The sequence below is a fragment of the Crinia signifera genome, chromosome 4 (assembly GCF_055691185.1).
Source record: "Crinia signifera chromosome 4, ASM5569118v1, whole genome shotgun sequence".
In the NCBI taxonomy this organism is placed as follows: Eukaryota; Metazoa; Chordata; class Amphibia; order Anura; family Myobatrachidae; genus Crinia; species Crinia signifera.
Genome location: NC_139220.1, coordinates 66,056,656 through 66,071,246, shown reverse-complemented (window position 1 = coordinate 66,071,246; position 14,591 = coordinate 66,056,656). Strand labels below are relative to the sequence as shown.

The following is a 14,591-nucleotide window of genomic DNA, read 5'->3' as shown; positions in this document are numbered from 1 at the left end:
CTGTGGAAAAGCACACAAAAAAACTACTGTATCTTTTCTAACACTAATGTACTATACAGTACCTCCCAACATAACCCATTCCAGGAGGGATGAAATGCTCTGTTCCTTGACCTCCATGCCAGTGGCAGTTGCAAAGTTGCAGGGCTGCAGCACAGTCCAAAATTCAGATAGGGGAGCATAACCTACTGCCACCCCAAACACCAAAGTCCCTATTTGAACTTTATTATTATTATTATAATTTTATTTATAAGGCGCCACAAGTGTTTCGCAGCGCCGTACAAAGGAACAATACAGGGAGACAAAACTTGGCATAACATTGAATAAATAACAAAAATACAGTACAAATAAAGAGCACCACAGTTCAATACACATTACAGCTTGAATGTAAGTAGTGAGGACCCAATCAACATACAACTAGAGGCTTGAGGCCAATGATGGAGATGAGTATGCAGACGAAGATGGTCACTGAGTGTTGGAGTAAAGGAGAGCTGTGAGTGAAATGTCAAGAGAAGTGGGCTTTGACAATAGGAGGGAAGAGGGCCCTACTCGGAGGAGCTTACAATCTAGTAGGAAGGGGAGACAGACAGATTACAAGAGGTGCAAGCGAGGGGGTGGTGGTAAGATAGCAGGATGTAAACAGGCAAGGGGTCGGAGAACCAGCTGGTTTATGCAGTGGAAGGGTACACTTTGATGAATAGTTTTCAGTGCCCGTTTGAAGCTTTGCAAGGTCGGGGAGAGTCTAATGGAGCGAGGGAGTGCGTTCCACTGAAGGGGTGCAGCACGGGCAAAGTCCTGTACTCTAGCATGGGAAGTAGTGATCAGAGTGGAGGAGAGACGACAGTCGTCAGCTGACCATAGAGGGCGGGAGGGTGTATGAATGGAGATGAGGTTAGAGATATATGGAGCAATGGAATTAGAGATGGCCCGGTATGTGAGTGTGAGGTGTTTGAAGAGGATTCTGTAGGGGAATGGAAGCCAGTGCAGATTTTGTTGAAGGGGGGTAGCAGAATTAGAGCGGCGGGAGAGGAAGATAAGCCTGGCTTCAGCATTGAGGACAGATTGGAGAGGAGCCAGTTGGGATTGAGCGAGGCCGGTGAGAAGAGCATTACAGTAGTCAAGCCGTTTGATGACCAATGAGTGGATGATCAGCTTAGTTGCACTCTGTGAGAGAAAGGGCCTGATGCGAGCAATGTTGCGTAACTGGAAACGGCAAGAATGGGCCAGGGCTTGGATGTGGGGTGCAAAGGAGAGGGAGGAGTCAAGAGTGACACCCAGGCAGCAGAGTTGGGGAACAGGGGAGATGATGGTGTTGTTAACAGTGATAGAGATATTAGTAGGGGGCATAGCTCTGGGTGGGGGAAAGATAATAAGTTCGGTTTTGTCCATATTCAACTTCAGAAATCGCTCAGACATCCAGGTAGAGATGGCAGCGAGGCAGTTGGAAACTTGAGAGAAAACAGTGGGGGACAGATCAGGAGAGGAGAGGTAGATTTGGGTGTCATCTGCATAGAGGTGATATTGGAAGCCAAAGGAGTTAATGAGTGCACCCAGAGAGGAGGTGTACAGAGAGAACAGAATGGGGCCAAGGACGGAACCCTGAGGGACCCCGACAGGAAGGATAGAAGGTGGTGAGGTAGAGCCAGAGGCAGAGACTGAGAAGGAACGGTTGAAGAGGTAAGAGGAAAACCAGTTGAAGACTGTGCCAGAGAGGCCAATGTTTTGGAGTGTGTGGAGGAGTAGAGGGTGATCCACAGTGTCAAAGGCAGCAGATAGGTCCAAAAGGATAAGCAGGGAGAAGTGACCCTTGGATTTGGCTGACAGCAGGTCATTGGTGACTTTCACTAGGGCAGTCTCAGTGGAATGAAGTGGGCGAAAGCCAGATTGCAGGGGATCTAGGATGGAGTGGTCAGACAGGTAGCTGGTGAGACGCCTGTAAACCAGCCGTTCTAGTATTTTAGAGGCAAATGGGAGAAGAGAGATAGGGCGGTAGCTTGTGGGAGATAAAGGGTCCAGGTTAGGTTTTTTAAGAATAGGCGAGACCAGAGCGTGTTTGAAGGGTGAGGGAAAGATGCCAGTAGAAAGAGATAGGTTAAAGAGGTGAGCAAGGTGGAAGCAGCCAGTGGGGGAGAGGGAACTGAGGAGATGGGAGGGGAGAGGGTCCAAGGGACAGGTAGAGGGGGGAGAGGATGAGATGAGGGAGTGGACTTCCTCAGCTGAACTTTGAACAATGGTGCAGCCCCACCTCTGCAAGTGGCACTGGCAAGGAAGTCCAGGAGCAGAGCATTTTGTGGCCCCTGGAATGGGTCATGTTGGTACTGTAGGTCCTGTACAGTATGCCACATGTTTGAAAGTCAATATGCAATGTTCTGTACTATACTGTACTTTAACTGCACCAATAATACTGTACTGTACTTACAGTGGCGGTGACGCCTCTCATGCGCCGTCATCCTGCTGATCCCTGGAAAAATAAGAAACAGTACAGTACTGTATAATGACTATTTGAAGAGTCCTTTCAGATGTACAGTACTGTAGCAGTACACACCCACGCAGGGCCGCCAAGAGAAATCCTGGGCCCCGGTACAACAATTTCCTGTGGCCCCCACAGACAGAGCTCCTCTGAGGACCTGTTGTTACGCCACTGCTTCCAAGGTGGATACAGGGACACAAATTTACACCGCAATGCCTATTACAGTACACATGTCACACATCCATTACATATTATACAACATGCCATAATGCTCATTACACATTATTCCACACACCATAATGCTCATTGCATATTAGGGGGTTAACATGCTCGTTGCCATGGGATTAACCTGCTCTGCCAGGTGTTACATGCTCTGCCAGGGGGTAACATGCTCATTGCCAAGGATTTACAGTACATGCTCTGCAAGGGGTTAAGATGCGTACATCCAGAGTTGGAACTCAGCCCCAGCAGCAAGCAGGGAGGCAGCAGACACAGATAAGCCAGCCACCCACCTTCCACCCACCTTCCACTGTGACCTGGACATGGGTTGGGAACCAGGGCTGCTGGGATGGGAATGTGGGGAGTGGGGTGGGCTGAATTATGCGGAGTGGGTGGTATTAACGCAGGAGTTGGCCTCTCTCTGACCCAGCTCCTCCCAGCACCCAGAGACTCCCAAGTCACGTGGCAGGCCCTGGAGATGGAGAGCGGAACAACGCTCAGAAGGACCTCTGTGATACTGCTGCCCCCACATCTGCATTCCCAATGCCACTGCTGAACAGCTGCTCTGGTGCACTCAGACCCGGCGCACTCGCCAACAATTTTTTTAAAAAACCTCTGTGTCCAGATCAGGGCACCCCTGACAGGTCCAGGCACGGATAAATTGTACCTGCTCTCCCTGCCTCTCGGCACCCCTGCACCCACGCTTCTACTGTAGGTGCCACATTCACAATCTCTTTTCACAATATCTCCATATACAGTACAGTATGGAACTAGACACGCCTGTGCAAAATTCTACTAGCAACTACTGTATAATCTCCCTGAAACTCATTTTCAAAAGGAGGCAAGTACAGTATGCTGTACAGTAATCAGCACATTAAAAACAAATATGAAATCCACCATGGCAACAAGTAGAAAATATACAGTAGCACTCAACATTGTACAGTACTTACTTTCCCTTAGGGAGTCCAGTAGTTGGGGCTCCCGACGAACCAGGTCGCTCCACCTGCGCTGGAGGCTCCTGACAGGCCTGTCCCTCTGGAATCTTTCCCTGATGGCCTGGCTTGCCCCCTGGTAGGCCTCCACAACCTCACGATTGGAGACCAGGGGCCTGTCCCGCCAAGCCACCAGGGTGAGGAGCTCCCCTGTCCCGAAGGGCCTCGCTCTCTGCCTGCGGTCCGCCATAGTGCAGCAATAACCACTGTAATGGCGCTCTGCCCACGTGCACAGGTAGAGTACTACTGTATGTTACAGGGTGGACCTACACGTACAGTACTTTCCGGTACACGTGGTGAGAGCCCTGGTGTTACATTGTACAAAACTTACCAACCGCACTGGGTCCCGTCTCCTGCTGGGTGGAGGTGGAGGCCGTCAGCTCCTCCTGGCTGGGCGGGAGGCTTTCGGATGCTGCAAATGTAATTAGAGCAGTAACATTCTGAAAGTCATTGGCGGTGGGGGCGGTTACAGCAACTACTGCTCATTAATTTTAATCAAAACTGGATTCATTTTTGGCCTCTAAGGGAATCCTACTGTATACTGCACTGTACAGGTAGATACTGTACTGTATGTTTTACTCAAGTCAACCAACTGAACTGTAGTGGACATTATCTACAGTAACTTGTAACTACTGAGTTACAAGTTACTGTAGAAACTGTACTGTCCCGTACAGTTCAGTTGGTTGAACTTGATGGACTAACATCTTTTTTTTCAGCCTGAATTACTGCACAACAGTACAGGCAGAATACTACTGTATGTTACAGGGTGGACCTACACATACAGTACTTTCCGGTACACGTGGTGGGAGCCCTGGTGTTACACTGTACAATACTTACCAACCGCACTGGGTCCCATCTCCTGCTGAGTGGAGGCCGTCAGCTCCTCCTGGCTGGGCGGGAGGCTTTCGGATGCTGCAAATGTAAAAAAAAAACCAGAATAAAGAGACTGTACCATACAGTAGAGTACTGTAGTGAGGCCGGAGGAAAAGAACTTCCGTACTGAACTAGTGCAAGAATGGGATTCTTCACCATTAGAGCAGTAACATTCTGAAAGTCATTGGCGGTGGGGGCGGTTACAGCAACTACTGCTCATTAATTTTAATCAAAACTGGATTCATTTTTGGCCACTAAGGGAATCCTACAGTACTGTACACTGCACTGTACAGGTAGATACTGTACTGTATGTTTTACTCAAGTCAACCAACTGAACTGTAGTGGACAGTATCTACAGTAACTTGTAACTACTGAGTTACAAGTTACTGTAGAAACTGTACTGTCCCGTACAGTTCAGTTGGTTGAACTTGATGGACTAACATCTTTGTTTCAGCCTGAATTACTGCACAACAGTACAGGTAGAGTACTACTGTATGTTACAGGGTGGACCTACACGCACAGTTCTTTCCAGTAAACGTGGTGGGAGCCCTGGTGTTACACTGTACAATACTTACCAACCGCACTGGGTCCCGTCTCCTGCTGGGTGGAGGTGGAGGCCGTCAGCTCCTCCTGGCTGGGCGGGAGGCTTTCAGATGCTGCAAATGTAAAAAAAGACAGAATAAAGAGACTGTACTGTACAGTAGAGTACTGTAGTGAGGCCGGAGGAAAATAACTTCGTACTGAATTAGTGCAAGAATGGGATTCTTCACCATTAGAGCAGTAACATTCTGAAAGTCATTGGCGGTGGGGGTGGTTACAGCAACTACTGCTCATTAATTTTAATCAAAACTGGATTCATTTTTGGCCACTAAGGGAATCCTACTGTATACTGCACTGTACAGGTAGATACTGTACTGTATGTTTTACGCAAGTCATCCAACTGAACTGTAGTGGACAGTATCTACAGTACTGTAACTTGTAACTACTGAGTTACAAGTTACTGTAGAAACTGTACTGTCCCGTACAGTTCAGTTGGTTCAACTTGATGGACTAACATCTTTGTTTCAGCCTGAATTACTGCACAACAGTACAGGTAGAGTACTACTGTATGTTACAGGGTGGACCTACACGTACAGTACTTTCCGGTACACATGGTGGGAGCCCTGGTGTTACACTGTACAATACTTACCAACCGTACTGGGTCCCGTCTCCTGCTGGGTGGAGGGTGTCAGCTCCTCCTGGCTGGGCGGGAGGCTTTCGGATGCTGCAAATGTAAAAAAAAAAAAAAGACAAAATAAAGAGACTGTACCATACAGTAGAGTACTGTAGTGAGGCCGGAGGAAAAGAACTTCCGTACTGAATTACAGTAGTGTAAGAATGGGATTCTTCACCATTAGAGCAGTAACATTCTGTAAGTCATTGGCAGTGGAGGCGGTTACAGCAATTACTGCTCATTAATTTTAATCAAAACTGGATTCATTTTTGGCCACTAAGGGAATCCTACAGTACTGTATACTGCACTGTACAGGTAGATACTGTACTGTATGTTTTACTCAAGTCAACCAACTGAACTGTAGTGGACAGTATCTACAGTAACTTGTAACTACTGAGTTACAAGTTACTGTAGAAACTGTACTGTCCCGTACAGTTCAGTTGGTTGAACTTGATGGACTAACATATTTTTTTTCAGCCTGAATTACTGCACAACAGTACAGGTAGAGTACTACTGTATGTTGCAGGGCGGACCTACACGTACAGTACTTTCCGGTACACGTGGTGGGAGCCCAGGTGTTACACTGTACAATACTTACCAACCGCACTGGGTCCCGTCTCCTGCTGGGTGGAGGTGGAGGCTGTCAGCTCCTCCTGGCTGGGCGGGAGGCTTTCGGATGCTGCAAATGTAAAAAAAAGACAGAATAAAGAGACTGTACCGTACAGGAGAGTACTGTAGTGTGGCCGGAGGAAACGAACTTCCGTACTAAATTAGTGCAAGAATGGGATTCTTCACCATTAGCGCAGTAACATTCTGAAAGTCATTGGCGGTGGGGGCGATACAGCAACTACTGCTCAATAATTTTAATAAAAACTGGATTCATTTTTGGCCACTAAGGGAATCCTACTGTATACTGTACTGTACAGGTAGATACTGTACTGTATGTTTTACGCAAGTCAACCAACTGAACTGTAGTGGACAGTATCTACAGTACTGTAACTTGTAACTGCTGAGTGAGTTACAAGTTACTGTAGAAACTGTACTGTCCCGTACAGTTCAGTTGGTTGAACTTGATGGACTAACATCTTTGTTTCAGCCTGAATTACTGCACAACAGTACAGGTAGAATACTACTGTATGTTACAGGGTGGACCTACACATACAGTACTTTCCGGTACACGTGGTGGGAGCCCTGGTGTTACACTGTACAATACTTACCAACCGCACTGGGTCCCGTCTCCTGCTGAGTGGAGGCCGTCAGCTCCTCCTGGCTGGGCGGGAGGCTTTCGGATGCTGCAAATGTTAAAAAAAAAGACAGAATAAAGAGACTGTACCATACAGTAGAGTACTGTAGTGAGGCCGGAGGAAAAGAACTTCCGTACTGAATTAGTGCAAGAATGGGATTCTTCACCATTATAGCAGAAACATTCTGAAAGTCATTGGTGGTGGGGGCGGTTACAGCAACTACTGCTCATTAATTTTAATCAAAACTGGATTCATTTTTGGCCACTAAGGGAATTACTGCACAACAGTACAGGTAGAGTACTACTGTATGTTACAGGGTGGGAGCCCTGGTGTTACACTGTACAATACTTACCAACCGCACTGGGTCCCGTCTCCTGCTGGGTGGAGATGGAGGCCGTCAGCTCCTCCTGGCTGGGTGGGAGGCTTTTGGATGCTGCAAACGTAAAAAAAGACAGAACAAAGAGACTGTACCATACAGTAGAGTACTGTAGTGAGGCCGGAGGAAAAGAACTTCCGTACTGAATTAGTGCAAGAATGGGATTCTTCACCATTAGAGCAGTAACATTCTGAAAGTCATTGGCGGTGGGGGCGGTTACAGCAACTACTGCTCATTAATTGTAATCAAAACTGGATTCATTTTTGGCCACTAAGGGAATCCTACTGTACAGAGCAGGCCCTAGGCATAGGCAAACTAGGCAACTGCCTAGGGCATCTGCAGCTTCTGCTGATTAAAATGATATGCAGCATGCCTACTGTATATTACAGTATGTGTGTGGGTGAGGCTGTATCTGCATATGAAATATTGTATTCATGGAAATCACTGTAACATACTGTAGCGTTCCATATGCAGTTACAGCCGCAGTAACACACAGAATATACTGTACAGTAGGCCTGAGGTTGAACTAGTGAATGTGCTAGGGGGCAACTGCCAAAATGTTGCCTAGGGTGTCATTTAGGCTAGGGCTGGCTCTGCTACTGTATACTGTACTGTAGATACTGTACAGTATGTTTTACTCAAGTCAGTACAGTAGTTACAGTACAAGTTACTCTAGATACTGTCCAGTACAGTTCAGTTGGTTGAACTTGATGGACTAACATCTTTTCTCAGCCTTAATTACAACAGTGCAGGTAGAGAACTACTGTACTGTAGCTACTGTATGTTACAGGTTGGGCCCATACTGTAAGTAGAGTACAGTATTACTGTACTGTACATTACTGTACTTACCACCAGAGCTGGTGCTCGGCTGCTCTGTCTCCTCCTGACGGGGTTGGGGGGGGGCAAGCCGCTCACTCACTGGCACTGTGGAAAAGCACACAAAAAAACTACTGTATATTTTCTAACACTAATGTACTATACAGTACCTCCCAACATAACCCATTCCAGGAGGGATGAAATGCTCTGTTCTTAGACCTCCATGCCAGTGGCAGTTGCAAAGTTGCAGGGCTGCAGCACAGTCCAAAATTCAGATAGGGGAGCATAACCTACTGCCACCCCAAACACCAAAGTCCCTATTTGAACTTTGAACTATGGTGCAGCCCCACCTCTGCAAGTGGCACTGGCAAGGAAGTCCAGGAGCAGAGCATTTTGTGGCCCCTGGAATGGGTCATGTTGGTACTGTAGGTCCTGTACAGTATGCCACATGTTTTAAAGTTAATATGCAATGTTCTGTACTATACTGTACTTTAACTGCACCAAGAATACTGTACTGTACTTACAGTGGCAGTGACGCCTCTCCTGCGCCGTCATCCTGCTGATCCCTGGAAAAATAAGAAACAGTACAGTACTGTATAATGACTATTTGAAGAGTCCTCTCAGATGTACAGTACTGTAGCAGTACACACCCACGCAGGGCCACCAAGAGAAATCCTGGGCCCCGGTACAACAATTTCCTGTGGCCCCCACAGACAGAGCTCCTCTGAGGACCTGTTGTTACGCCACTGCTTACAAGGTGGATACAGGGACACAAATTTACACCGTAATGCCTATTACAGTACACATGTCACACATCCATTACATATTATACCACATGCCATAATGCTCATTACACATTATTCCACACACCATAATGCTCATTGCATATTAGGGGGTTAACATGCTCGTTGCCATGGGATTAACCTGCTCTGCCAGGTGTTACATGCTCTGCCAGGGGGTAACATGCTCATTGCCAAGGATTTACAGTACATAGAAACATAGAAACATAGAATTTGACGGCAGATAAGAACCACTTGGCCCATCTAGTCTGCCCCTTTTTTTAAACATGTTACCTCAAACCATATTTGATCCTTATTTTTTTGTAAGAATATCAATATGTATTTGCGTCTACCACCTCTGTTGGGAGGCTATTCCACTTATCTACTACTCTTCCTGTGAAAAAATTCTTCCTCGCATTTCCCCTGAATCTTCCTCCCTCTAGTTTCAGTGCATGTCCTCGTGTTCTGTTGCTCCTCTTCCTGTGAAGAATGTCTCCCACCTGTACCTTGTTAAAGCCCTTGATATATTTGAAAGTTTCTATCATGTCCCCCCTTTCACTTCTCTGCTCTAAAGTATACATATTAAGATCTTTTAGTCTTTCCTGGTACGTTTTGTGATGTAGGCCATGCACCATTTTAGTTGCTCTTCTTTGTACAGTCTCTAATATATTTATATCCTTCTGGAGATATGGCCTCCAGAACTGAACACAATACTCTAGGTGAGGTCGTACCAATGACCTATACAGTGGCATTATTACTTCTTTCTTTCTACTGCTGATACCTCTCCCTATGCAACCAAGCATCTGACTTGCCTTCTTCATTGCTTTGTTACATTGCCTACCTGCTTTTAAGTCCCCTGAAATAGTGACACCTAGATCCCTCTCTTCCTCAGTAGTTTCCATTATAGTGCCATTTATACTATATTGAGTCTTTGGATTTCTGAGACCCAAGTGCATGATTTTGCATTTTTTGGCATTAAACTGTAGTTGCCATTCTCTTGACCATTTCTCTAATCTGCCTAGATCCTCAATCATTTGTTTTACCCCTCCTGGTGTGTCTACCCTGTTGCATACCTTTGTGTCATCTGCAAAAAGGCACATTTTACCCTCAATTCCATTTGCAATATCACCAATAAAGATATTAAAAAGCACCGGTCCAAGTACAGATCCCTGGGGTACTCCACTTGTAACCTTTCCCTCCTTTGACTGTACTCTGTTTACTACAACTCTCTGTTTTCTGTCCTGCAACCACGCTCTTATCCATTCAACTATCTTAGAATCCAATCCCAAGCTTTCAAGTTTATTTAACAGTCTGCGATGTGGGACAGCCCCACCTTGATCTATTACTTTAGTCACCCAGTCAAAAAAGTCAATAAGATTTGTTTGACATGATCTTCCCCCAGTAAACCCATGCTGTTTTGGATCCTGTAAATTGCTGGTTTTGAGATATTCTACAACTCTTTGTTTTAAGAGTGTTTCCATCAATTTCCCTACTACTGATGTAAGGCTCACTGGTCGATAGTTGCTTACCTCTTCCTTGCTTCCACTTTTGTGCAGTGGGACTACATTCGCTGTTTTCCAGTCCTCTGGGATTACTCCAGTAGCTAGTGACTGGTTGAATAATTCTGTTATTGGTTTTACCAGCTCCCCTTTAAGCTCTTTTAGTATCCTTGGATGTATCCCATCTGGCCCCATTGATTTATCCACTTTCAGTTTTGAGAGTTATGTGAGGACTTTCTCCTCTGTAAATGTACTTGTCTCTCCCTCAGTTTTCTGACTATACTTGCAACTTAACTGTGGCCCCTTCCCCTCTCTTTCAGCAGTGAATACTGAGCAGAAATAATTATTAATATTATCTGCTATTACATTGTCCTGTTTTTCTCCTTTCACTTATATACCTAAAAAAAGTTTCCCCCCCTTTACCCACTGACTGGGCCATTTTCTCTTCAGCCTGTGCTTTTGCACATCTGATTAACTTCTTAGCCTCCTTCTGTCTAACAAGATACACCTCTTTGTCCTCATTCTTCTGCGTCTGCTTAAATTTCTTAAAGGCCAACTTTTTTGCTTTCACAATACTTGCTACTTCTTTTGCAAACCACAATGGTTTTCTTTTTCTTGTGTTTTTCCTAACTCTTTTGACACAAAGTTCTGTTGCTTTTAGAATTGCACTTTTTAATTTTTCCCACTTATCCTGCACTCCTTCCAAGTTCTTCCACTCTGCCAAAGAATCCCTTACAGAGTTTCCCATCTCTACAAAATCAGCCTTCCTAAAATCTAACACCTTTGTTTTTGTGTGCGATGAGTCAGTCTCTGTCTTTATTTTGAACCATACTGCTTGATGGTCACTGGATCCCAGATTTTCACCCACATTTATGTCAGATATTCTGTCACCATTTGTAAGTATTAGGTCTAATATTGCGTCATTACGAGTGTGCTCCCTCACCAATTGCTGGAGGGATGCTCCTTGCCAGGAATTCAGCATGTCCCTACTTCTGGTGGAACTTGCAACAGGCAGCTCCCAGTTTACATCAGGTAGATTAAAGTCTCCCATGACTATCACCTCTCCTTTTAATGCCATTTTATTGATGTCCTGCAATAGGCTCTTGTCTAGTTCCTCTTCCTGACCTGCTCTGCAAGGGGTTAAGATGCGTACATCCAGAGTTGGATCTCAGCCCCAGCAGCATGCAGGGAGGCAGCAGACACAGATAAGCCAGCCACCCACCCACCTTCCACAGTGACCTGGACATGGGTTGGGAACCAGGGCTGCTGGGATGGGAATGTGGGGAGTGGGGTGGGCGGTATTAACGCAGGAGTTGGCCTCTCTCTGACCCAGCTCCTCCCAGCACCCAGAGACTCCCAAGTCACGTGGCAGGCCCTGGAGATGGAGAGCGGAACAATGCTCAGAAGGACCTCTGTGATACTGCTGCCCCCACATCTGCATTCCCAATGCCACTGCTGAACAGCTGCTCTGGTGCACTCAGACCCGGCGCACTCGCCAACAATTTTTTTAAAAAAACCTCTGTGTCCAGATCAGGGCACCCCTGACAGGTCCAGGCACGGATAAATTGTACCTGCTCCCCCTGCCTCTCGGCACCCCTGCACCCACGCTTCTACTGTAGGTGCCACATTCACAATCTCTTTTCACAATATCTCCATATACAGTACAGTATGGAACTAGACACGCCTGTGCAAAATTCTACTAGCAACTACTGTATAATCTCCCTGAAACTCATTTTCAAAAGGAGGCAAGTACAGTATGCTGTACAGTAATCAGCACATTTAAAACAAATATGAAATCCACCATGGCAACAAGTAGAAAATATACAGTAGCACTCAACATTGTACAGTACTTACTTTCCCTTAGGGAGTCCAGTAGTTGGGGCTCCCGACGAACCAGGTCGCTCCACCTGCGCTGGAGGCTCCTGACAGGCCTGTCCCTCTGGAATCTTTCCCTGATGGCCTGGCTTGCCCCCTGGTAGGCCTCCACAACCTCACGATTGGAGACCAGGGGCCTGTCCCGCCAAGCCACCAGGGTGAGGAGCTCCCCTGTCCTGAAGGGCCTCGCTCTCTGCCTGCGGTCCGCCATAGTGCAGCAATAACCACTGTAATGGCGCTCTGCCCACGTGCACAGGTAGAGTACTACTGTATGTTACAGGGTGGACCTACACGTACAGTACTTTCCGGTACACGTGGTGGGAGCCCTGGTGTTACATTGTACAAAACTTACCAACCGCACTGGGTCCCGTCTCCTGCTGGGTGGAGGTGGAGGCCGTCAGCTCCTCCTGGCTGGGCGGGAGGCTTTCGGATGCTGCAAATGTAAAAAAAGACAGAATAAAGAGACTGTACCATACAGTAGAGTATTGTAGTGAGGCCGGAGGAAAAGAACTTCCGTACTGAATTAGTGCAAGAATGGGATTCTTCACCATTAGAGCAGTAACATTCTGAAAGTCATTGGTGGTGGGGGCGGTTACAGCAACTACTGCTCATTAATTTTAATCAAAACTGGATTCATTTTTGGCCTCTAAGGGAATCCTACTATATGCTGCACTGTACAGGTAGATACTGTACTGTATGTTTTACTCAAGTCAACCAACTGAACTGTAGTGGACATTATCTACAGTAACTTGTAACTACTGAGTTACAAGTTACTGTAGAAACTGTACTGTCCCGTACAGTTCAGTTGGTTGAACTTGATGGACTAACATCTTTTTTTCAGCCTGAATTACTGCACAACAGTACAGGTAGAATACTACTGTATGTTACAGGGTGGACCTACACATACAGTACTTTCCGGTACACGTGGTGGGAGCCCTGGTGTTACACTGTACAATACTTACCAACCGCACTGGGTCCCGTCTCCTGCTGAGTGGAGGCCGTCAGCTCCTCCTGGCTGGGCGGGAGGCTTTCGGATGCTGCAAATGTTAAAAAAAAAGACAGAATAAAGAGACTGTACCATACAGTAGAGTACTGTAGTGAGGCCGGAGGAAAAGAACTTCCGTACTGAACTAGTGCAAGAATGGGATTCTTCACCATTAGAGCAGTAACATTCTGAAAGTCATTGGCGGTGGGGGCGGTTACAGCAACTACTGCTCATTAATTTTAATCAAAACTGGATTCATTTTTGGCCACTAAGGGAATCCTACAGTACTGTACACTGCACTGTACAGGTAGATACTGTACTGTATGTTTTACTCAAGTCAACCAACTGAACTGTAGTGGACAGTATCTACAGTAACTTGTAACTACTGAGTTACAAGTTACTGTAGAAACTGTACTGTCCCGTACAGTTCAGTTGGTTGAACTTGATGGACTAACTTCTTTGTTCCAGCCTGAATTACTGCACAACAGTACAGGTAGAGTACTACTGTATGTTACAGGGTGGACCTACACGCACAGTTCTTTCCAGTACACGTGGTGGGAGCCCTGGTGTTACACTGTACAATACTTACCAACCGCACTGGGTCCCGTCTCCTGCTGGGTGGAGGTGGAGGTGGAGGCCCTCAGCTCCTCCTTGCTGGGCGGGAGGCTTTCAGATGCTGCAAATGTAAAAAAAGACAGAATAAAGAGACTGTACTGTACAGTAGAGTACTGTAGTGAGGCCGGAGGAAAATAACTTCGTACTGAATTAGTGCAAGAATGGGATTCTTCACCATTAGAGCAGTAACATTCTGAAAGTCATTGGCGGTGGGGGTGGTTACAGCAACTACTGCTCATTAATTTTAATCAAAACTGGATTCATTTTTGGCCACTAAGGGAATCCTACTGTATACTGCACTGTACAGGTAGATACTGTACTGTATGTTTTACGCAAGTCATACAACTGAACTGTAGTGGACAGTATCTACAGTACTGTAACTTGTAACTACTGAGTTACAAGTTACTGTAGAAACTGTACTGTCCCGTACAGTTCAGTTGGTTGAACTTGATGGACTAACATCTTTGTTTCAGCCTGAATTACTGCACAACAGTACAGGTAGAGTACTACTGTATGTTACAGGGTGGACCTACACGTACAGTACTTTCCGGAACACATGGTGGGAGCCCTGGTGTTACACTGTACAATACTTACCAACCGTACTGGGTCCCGTCTCCTGCTGGGTGGAGGGTGTCAGC

At 46.3% G+C, this 14,591-nt stretch overlaps 3 long non-coding RNA genes across 3 annotated transcripts; all 3 read right to left on the bottom strand.

Moving 5' to 3' along the window:
• Positions 1 to 4,009: 4,009 nt before the first annotated feature.
• LOC146072333 (uncharacterized) lies at positions 4,010 to 5,202 on the bottom strand. The gene is made up of 3 exons (XR_014473064.1): positions 5,127 to 5,202; positions 4,516 to 4,590; positions 4,010 to 4,090 (listed from the first exon to the last, which is right to left on the bottom strand). It is a non-coding gene; the product is annotated as an uncharacterized LOC146072333 (long non-coding RNA).
• A 576-nt stretch (positions 5,203 to 5,778) lies between these two features.
• Positions 5,779 to 7,393, bottom strand: LOC146072332 (uncharacterized). The gene is made up of 4 exons (XR_014473063.1): positions 7,361 to 7,393; positions 6,982 to 7,056; positions 6,363 to 6,443; positions 5,779 to 5,815 (listed from the first exon to the last, which is right to left on the bottom strand). It is a non-coding gene; the product is annotated as an uncharacterized LOC146072332 (long non-coding RNA).
• A 5,318-nt stretch (positions 7,394 to 12,711) lies between these two features.
• LOC146072331 (uncharacterized) lies at positions 12,712 to 13,963 on the bottom strand. Its single transcript, XR_014473062.1, has 3 exons — positions 13,928 to 13,963; positions 13,316 to 13,390; positions 12,712 to 12,786 (listed from the first exon to the last, which is right to left on the bottom strand). It is a non-coding gene; the product is annotated as an uncharacterized LOC146072331 (long non-coding RNA).
• Between the last annotated feature and the right edge of the window lie 628 nt (positions 13,964 to 14,591).